This window comes from Tiliqua scincoides, chromosome 11 (assembly GCF_035046505.1).
Source record: "Tiliqua scincoides isolate rTilSci1 chromosome 11, rTilSci1.hap2, whole genome shotgun sequence".
Classification (NCBI taxonomy): domain Eukaryota; kingdom Metazoa; phylum Chordata; class Lepidosauria; order Squamata; family Scincidae; genus Tiliqua; species Tiliqua scincoides.
In genome coordinates, this window is record NC_089831.1 from 11,518,962 (window position 1) to 11,527,653 (window position 8,692).

The following is an 8,692-nucleotide window of genomic DNA, read 5'->3' on the forward strand; positions in this document are numbered from 1 at the left end:
TCCAAGTACTAACCAGGCCTAACCCTGCTTAGCTTCCGAGATCAGACAAGATCAGGCATCTGCAGGGTAACAGTTGCTGCTGTTAACACAGAGATAGGGTCTCCAATATCCACAGTTTCCATTTCCAATAACACAGAGATAGGGTTCTCCAATATTATTATTAACAGTATTTATATACTGCTTTTCAACAAAAAGTTCACAAAGCGGTTTACAGAGAAAAATCAAATAACAAAATGGCTCCCTGTCCCAAAAGGGCTTACAATCTAAAAAGATGCAAAGGAATACCAGCAGACAGCCACTAGAATGGACAGTGCTGGGGTGAGGTGGGCCAGTTACTCTCCCCCTGCAAAAAAAAGGAGCACCCACTTGAAAAAGTGCCTCTTACCTAATTAGCAGGGGTTATCCACAGTTTCCATTTCCATGGGGGCCCTGGAACGGATTCCCCATGGATAGGGGGCATCCCAACATGTCAACTTCAGGATTATGTACATCAGATGTTTTACAACCTCTTGACCAGGTTCCTGGCCACGCTGACTTGGTAAGTGACAAAGGCAAAACGGCCATTCTTGCCCTTGTGTGCATGTACAACCGATCCGGTTTAGGACAGCAATGTTTTACTCAGCAAGCACAACAATGCTTAGTACATTTGGTGCCCAAGAAATCGGTATCAACTCCGTGATTGGTGCTGAACTCTTCCCCACAACCCTGGGTGGGATCAAGAGAGAATCCTTCTCACACCTCCACCCTGTCGACGGGAACAGGCCTTGAAGAGGCTGTCGACAGGTAAGACAATACCCACTAATCTCACCTGTCTCGCAGCTGCCGGCAAAGCCACTTGACAAGCTGCTCTATTTCCCCATCACCAGCCTGACAACGTTGTCCTCCAGGCTTGTACCACACCCGTTACTTGCTGTTGACAGAGAGAGGAAGGATCTGGGGCTCCTTCACTCATCATCTGAGCACCGCCTTTCCCTCTGTGCAAAGTGAGAACTGAGAAGTTTTCAATAGTTGGCTGAAAATTATTCTGGTGACCATTCCCAGGCAGATGTCAAGTTCTGTCCTGTGAAAAACAACCTGTATAGGATTGCCAGCTAACTAAGACCCCTTTCTGAAATGCAGCTAAAAGAGAATACCTCCAGGATGTCTATTTTTATTCATAATAATAATAACAACAACAACAACAACTTTATCTTTACGCCGCCTTTCTCCCCGAAGGGTCCCAAGGTGGCTTACAACAGGTTAAAAACAGATTAAACAACATAATTTAAAAACAGATAAAAGCATATTCACACATATAAAAACAGTAGTCAGATAACAAGTAGTAAAAAGGTAAAAAGATCATAGAGCAGCAAGAATTAAAAGAATCAGGCCTGTAAATGTATTCATGTATTTATTTTCACCAATACTCAGTAGCAATAAATAATCCATCAAAGTTCATACTATATCCATATTCAGCAATTGTGCTCTTTCACATGACTGAGACATTCATTCGTTTCCATCAGTTCAAAATGGTTGGCAATCTTCAGTCTGGAAAGACTATGGTCTAAGCCTACAGCACCCGCTATTCCCAGGCGGTCTCCCATACAAGTACTAACCAGGCCTGACCCTGCTTAGCTTCCGAGATCAGACAAGATCGGGAGATAGTGTTCGGTATAGGGAGATGGTTGGCAACCTTCAGTCTCGAAAGACTATGGTACAAGCCTACAGCACCCAGTATTCCCAGGCGGTCTCCCATCCAAGTACTAACCAGGCCTGATCCTGCTTAGCTTCCGAGATCAGACAAGATCAGGAGATAGTGTTCAGTATAGGGAGATGGTTGGCAACCTTCAGTCTCGAAAGACTTTGGTATAAGCCTACAGCAGCCGGTATTCCCAGGCGGTCTCCCATCCAAGTACTAACCAGGCCTGACCCTGCTTAGCTTCCAAGATCAGACAAGATCAGGCATGCACAGTTCAAAATGATACATAAAATATTACACCTGGACGTCACCATACATGAGTCTCATATGGCCCATATGATTTACAGCAGGTACATTTCTTACAGCAGAATCCGATACACCACTACCTAAAAATAAGTCTTATTGTGTTCAGTGGGGCTTGTTCCCAGCAAAGTGTTATAGCAGCCTTTCTCAAACTGTGGGTCAGGACTCAATAAATGGCTTGCAAGCCAATTTCAGGTGGGTCATGTAGCACCTAGCCCAGCTGCCACTGAAAATACAGGACTGAAAATGCAGGGTACAGAGCTGCTGGGCAGGGCGGGCTCCTGGCAGGAAAGAGGCAGGGTACTTTGCCCTGAATAGGTGGGAAGATGGGGTGCTGGGAAAGGGGGAGGGCTGTGTGGTTGGAGAAGGATCTGAGTCTGTGTCCTGCTTTGACTTCTGAGCTGGAACGTTTGAATTCTGAGCTATGCAAAATAACACAACACAAGCTTTCTTTGAAATGGGACCTTTAGCTGATCACAGCTTAGGCTTTGAAGCCTAAATTGCTGATGTCACTTCTGACCATGACATCACTTCCAGTGGGTCCAGACAGACTGTCATTATCTAAAAAGTGGGTCCCGGTGCTAAAGCATTTGAGAACCACTGTGTTCAATTGTTGCAGCTTTACCAAATGCAGATTAACCATTTCAGATGTTCTCCACCATTCCATTAACCTGTCATTCAATGTTGGAGCAAATCTCATTCTCCAACGGGTTGCAAATGTCAGATTTGCAGGGATCAAAAGCATATGGAACTGTAGAATGAAACATAAATGAGATCAGATCTATGACACAAATAGGCAGGGGGACGGACGACTGGATCGCACGGGCTATCAGATGATAGAACTTGTACAGCCTTTATAGTTTTTAAATAGACTTTTCAAAAAGACAAATGTTCCCATAGCATATTATCATTTTTGTACCATCGGTGTACATGGTGCTTTCCACAGAGTGAAAGGATTGATGCAAGAGAGTGAAGAAGGGAAAAGAAATGGAGATGAGGTAAGTAAGGGAACTATATGAGCTTATTTCCATAACACTCCCTTGAGCTTAGTCACAGAAGAGAAAAAGGACTCCGGTGCACTCTTATACACTCTTACTTGGGAGCAAGCCCCACTGAACTCAATGAAACATACTTCCAAGGAGACGTGATTGGGTTGCAAAGCATCATTCCACAGAATTCATGGAAATGTAGGGTTTTTCAGAAGTAGTTTGAAGGATATCAGGCTACGCATGCAAGTTTCAGTTCAAATGAAATCCCTAGAGCAGCAGTTCCCACACGTACCGCCACTGTGGCACCCTTCATCCACAGTACCCTGTTGCAGTGGCACCATCGTGTGAGATCTTGTGCAATTCTCAAGTGATTGTGCAAGATTTCTCACTGTCACTAGCCCAGAGAGCCGGGAAGAAGAGCCTTAAGATATGGCTATTTCATTGGAATGCATTTCTAATCACCATGTATTATTATTATTATTATTATTATTATTATTATTATTATTATTAAGTTGCCCAATTGTTTGGGAGCAGTTTTTTTTTTTTTGTAGTAAATTCATCTAGCCAAATAATTGACGAAAGGATGCAGTGCTAATTTAAAGAATTATATTCCAAAATAGATTATACCCTAAATCCCAGTCAGTGTTTCCTTAGTTCTCAAGATTGTTTCGTACAAGCAAGATCATTGCAGGAGTTCCAAACGGGCTAGTTTCACAACACACCCAGAAGACAAATTAGGGCTCAGTCAGGGGAAGGGAAGGTCAAATTCATTAGTGCTATTTTTGAGCGACCTTCGCATATACAAACCACAAATGCAGTAGTACCAGCAAATATAGTACACTAAAGTATCATATACAGATCGCAATTTTCAGTGTGTAATCTGCAGCACAAAAGGTTATATCTTTGCAAATGTCAATTGATGCAAAAACAATAAAAGTGAAGCAAACTTTACTTTTACTTCCCTTATGCAAGCCAAGCACTTTTTTTTATTTGCTCTGGATCCAAGGGAGCATCTAATAAAGTCACAACTAAAAAAAATATACTCGCTTTTGGGCTCTTAGGGGTAGTCTGCACAGTACCTCCAAACACAAAGTGCATAAAGACACACACTGTAGGTTAAAGAAGGCTCTTGTAGCCTACAATTTTGTGTTTCTTAAGACATCATGGCTACAAAACACTAGGGCTGGCTCTATCCATGAGGCTGACTGAGGCTGTTGATTCAGGCAGCAGTTTGGAGGGGGGGACAATCAGCCTTTCTCCATTCACTTCCATTGTTCATCCTGCTCCCTGGATGCAAAAAGAAACAGAGCAAAAGTAGTGTGGAGGAGAGGAGAATATTGGGCTAGAGGGGAAGTGAAAGTGTGAAGACATTCTAATCCAACACTCTTCCCTACACTTCTTCTGCTCCATTCCCCTCTTCTGTTTTTAATCCGGAGAGTTAGAGGAGTGCCAGCTGGCATGTCACCAGGTCAAGGAAGCTAGCACTTGGCATGGCAAGGCAGTGTTCAGTGGGGCGGGGGCAGCATCTGATGTACCACCTCAGGCACCAAGAGGACTTGGGCTAGCCCTGAAGAGGAATGTGGACAATCATTTATTATGGGGTTCTTGTTTTAGTTGTTCAATTGTGTCTTCTAAAAGAAGAGTTCTCAACCCAGCAGTTAGTAAAGTGTGATCACAGGCAGTGATCTCGGTTTGCTTTCGGTCTCTAAAGCAAAACAAGATCACTGTCAGTGATCTTTAGAGGAGCTCACATGTAATTCTTCTAGATGTTATGCTGAACACGTGTGGAGAGGGGAGTGTGAGGCCAGACGGTGTGATCTCACTCTCTGCATATGTTCATCTTAATGCGTGTGTGGTTGGGTAGGTTGCCAATCCTGTGCACATTTACCCTGAGAGTGAGGCTCACTGAACTCAGTGGAGCTTACGTCTGAGTGGAGATGCACAGGATTTCACTGAGGGAATACTTTTGGGGGTCTAATGTGAGGTTCTTTGGGGTTTTGAACTTCTGAAAATTTTTGAACTGCTCTGAATTCTACAGTGCAGGTCTGGACAAGAATGTTCAGTATCCAAGTCAGTGCACTTACTACCATCTCTGTCTTACCCAGTGGAGTGTCCAGTGCCACAATCGCTGCTTGTCCTCTTTCTCCCAGCAAAGAAAGACAGGTGGAGGAGAGACGATTAGTTGGCTAGAGCTTATCAGGTGCTCAAACCCCACCCTCCACACTTCCTTGTTTTCTCCATTCCCTCTTTTCATATTCAGCAGAGGGAGGGAGTGGAGGGACACAGTCAGACTGAGGTGGACCTTCCACCAACCCAAGACCTGAAGCGATCATCTCAGTCAGACTCATAGGTGGGCCGGCCTTACTCTTGGTGATATATGATCTCTTTCCCCTGTGAATGACCACAGTCTTGGGATGCTGTTTCTTCTTGTCTTTATCATAAAGCCACAGTCTTCATGGATGGGCCCCATCACCTCTGACCCTCTGCATTTGGGACAGTCCATTCTCAAACCCAAAACCCAGCCCAGTTTTAAAACTGGAAAGTATACAAAGCCATATATAAAACAACGTCCATAGTTATACCTCAGTTTGATCACCATGAATGGATCAAAGGACCAGAAGAAGCAATCAATGGACATGACAACAAAAGTGGCATCTTCTGCAATTTCATGATATCGCAGTTCCATGATATAGACTTTTTGACTGCCAGCAAGTGAACAACAGGACTGCATAGGTAAGAGATACAATTTAAAGCTTTGCCTTCTTTTTAATTATTGCACAGCCCCAGCTTCTTAATTGCCAAACAAACCTCCTTGCCACGTCCAGCTTGGATTTCTGATTGGCTGAAATGCCCTTATCAACCTGAGAAATATATGATGGGGGAGGTGGTTGCTTTTCATTACTATTAATATCTGCAGTTTTGATTTTAACTGGTCTTAGAAGATCCTCAAGGGAAAAGGAGGAGCTTAAATCTTGAGAACATTTTCCCCCCCTGAGAATGTTTCCAGCTATGCATTAAAGTTGGGTGTTGTCTTGTTTTTCTTAATTCCTTTGGGGTCAGTTTATTAATATAGTCATGAATTTGGATGCAGGAAGATGAGACCAGAAGTCAAAAAGTGAGTGGGATTCTCAAAGTGTGCCATATGTTTAAAACTTTTTAAAAACTTACCCCCTCAGTTCATCATTCTTGTAGAAACCCCTTCCCTACACACACTTCTAAGAGTATTTCATTCTAAATATTTATATCTTGCTCTATCCTAGGATACTAAGAATGGCCCATACATCAACATATATTTTAATCTACTCGGTTTACTACATATAAGGCATATCTCTTATAGACAAATACTGTACAGAACAGCAGTTCCCAAATTTGTGTGTCGTGACCCACCAGGGGAACTGGAAACGGGTCATTCCCCCTTAAGGGGAGTAGCCCAGGAATGGATCCCTGATGGCACCGCAGCGATCACAGCACTGTCGGAAACCAGGGACAGTCTCACATACTGGGGGGGGGGCTTCCAAAGCCTCCATGAGGGTCCTGATGGCTCGCAGCCCCCTTACCCTGAGCTCCAGTCTCTGATCAGAGCTCACTTTCGGTTTGCACGGTCACAAACCGGAAGTGAGCTCCAATCGGAGACTGGAGCAGCCGCGCTGATTCTTGCAGAGGATTTAGACTGGATTTAACTAACTACATCTGTATTAAAATCCCCATTCAGTCATGAAGTTGATTGGTTGTCAGTTTGCTCAAAAAGATGCTTGATCTCCAACAACCTTTTTTATTGTTATTATTTTTAGCATGGATGTGCAGCAAAGGTCAATTTCAAGTCATTTGAGGATAGCCACTAGGCTCCGCCCTTTCATAAGTAGACTCCACCTTGTTTAGCATATGACTCCTCCTTTTTATCACCTAACCCAATCAAGACAGGACTGCTCATTACACCTGTCAAAGCAGGTGTAAGCAACAACCTGGGAAGGGTGTTATTGTGCCTGGGTGGCGGTCATCCAGCTGTTTCCCCGCCCTGTCTGCCAGGCCCACCTACTGAACTCTCTACAGTCACTGCTGTGATCTTTTTCCTGCCCGCTCCTCTTTTGCAGAGTGGAGCGAGTGGGAAGGTCCCCACAGAGGTGTCCGGGAGACCCTACCACCTCTTTTCCTGCTCTCTGCCATCCTCTTCCCATTATCAGGATGAGATGGTGGCAGAGGAAATTGGAGTGGCGGATACTCTAGTCCAGGGGTGCCCAAACCCCGGCCCTGGGGCCACATGCGGCCCTCGAGGCCTCTCAGTGTGGCCCTCAGGGAGCCCCCAGTCTCCAATGAGCCTGTGGCCCTCCGGAGATTTGTTGGAGCCCACACTGTCCCAATGCAACTGCTATCAGCATGAGAGCGACTGTTTGACCTCTCGCGTGAGCTGTGGGATGAGGGCTCCCTCCACTGCTTCTTGTTTCACGTCTGTGATGCAGTAGCGGCAGCAAAGGAAAGGCCAGCCTTGCTTTGTGCAAGGCCTTTTATAGGTCTTGAGCTATTGCAAGACCTTCATTCATTCGTATAAGTTAATCTTTAATATATTCATTTATGTATATTTATGTAAATATATTCAAATTTTAAATGTAAATTAATTCTTTTTTCCCCACGGCCCCCGACACAGTGTCAGAGAGATAATGTGGCCCTCCTGCCAAAAACTTTGGACACCCCTGCTCTAGTCTAAGGAGGGGAACGAGGAGGAGGAGGAAGAGGTGGTAAACAGGTTGAAGGCCTGGAGAGATCAGCAGGTTTATGGGAGACACGACTGGGGTAGGTGGAAAAAATTGTGGGGTGCATTTTGTGTCCTGTAGGGGGAACGACTAGGATCTCAGTCACCAGAGGGACTTGGATCAGGCCCATTCAGTCTGGTCCTTACTTTGCTTTCAGAAGAGGTAGAACAAAGGTAAGTGAAGCCTCCACAAGACTACCTGAAGTAAGCTGGCTTTAGTAACAAGGTAATTATTCAGACTTAAGTGCACAATCACTTAATCACTTTGCATTTGACTAAACTTTTATGACAGGCGATGACAAGTTAATAAATGAGATGTTTCACCAGGACTTTAACAGCTGTTAACCAGCCTCCCTCTGGCAAGGACTAGCCCAAGCAAAAAGCAGGAGAGGGAGAGAATGCACATGCCCGTAGCCTACTCTCAAGCCCAGGCATAGGAACGGGTTATTTGGGTTTGTCGAGCTAGCCCCTGCAATAGATCATCAACAACGCTGTCATTTATCAAAGCAAAAGCTCTTGCTGTGAATAAAAAAGGCTTTGAAGTCCGCACACCTATAATTTCCTACCTATAAAAAGGTACCTTTGTGTCTATGTCATGCCTGAAATTGACACAAGAGCAAGGCGAGATTGACGAGATCATTGCTGCAACACACCCATCCGAAGATGCGTGGGGCCTAAGCAGGCAAGCTGGAGCAATTGGGTTGGCTGTCGCTCACACACCACGCAGTCAAAAGCGCTGCGGCAAAGAACTGCATTTGCCGGTTTCAGGGTGGTCTCTTTGCCCTGACAAAGACCCAGAGGCCGGCTCCGGACTTGCGTCTCCGCCAAGTTCTGAGCTTGCACACGATCCTGAGCAGTCCAGTTGACTTTGTAAACACCGGCTATCGTCCTCCATGCCCGTTGCGCATCTTGAACCAGAACTCTTTGTCTCCCAGGCATAACACTCTGCCCCAGTGCCCGCCGTAGTGATGTCAC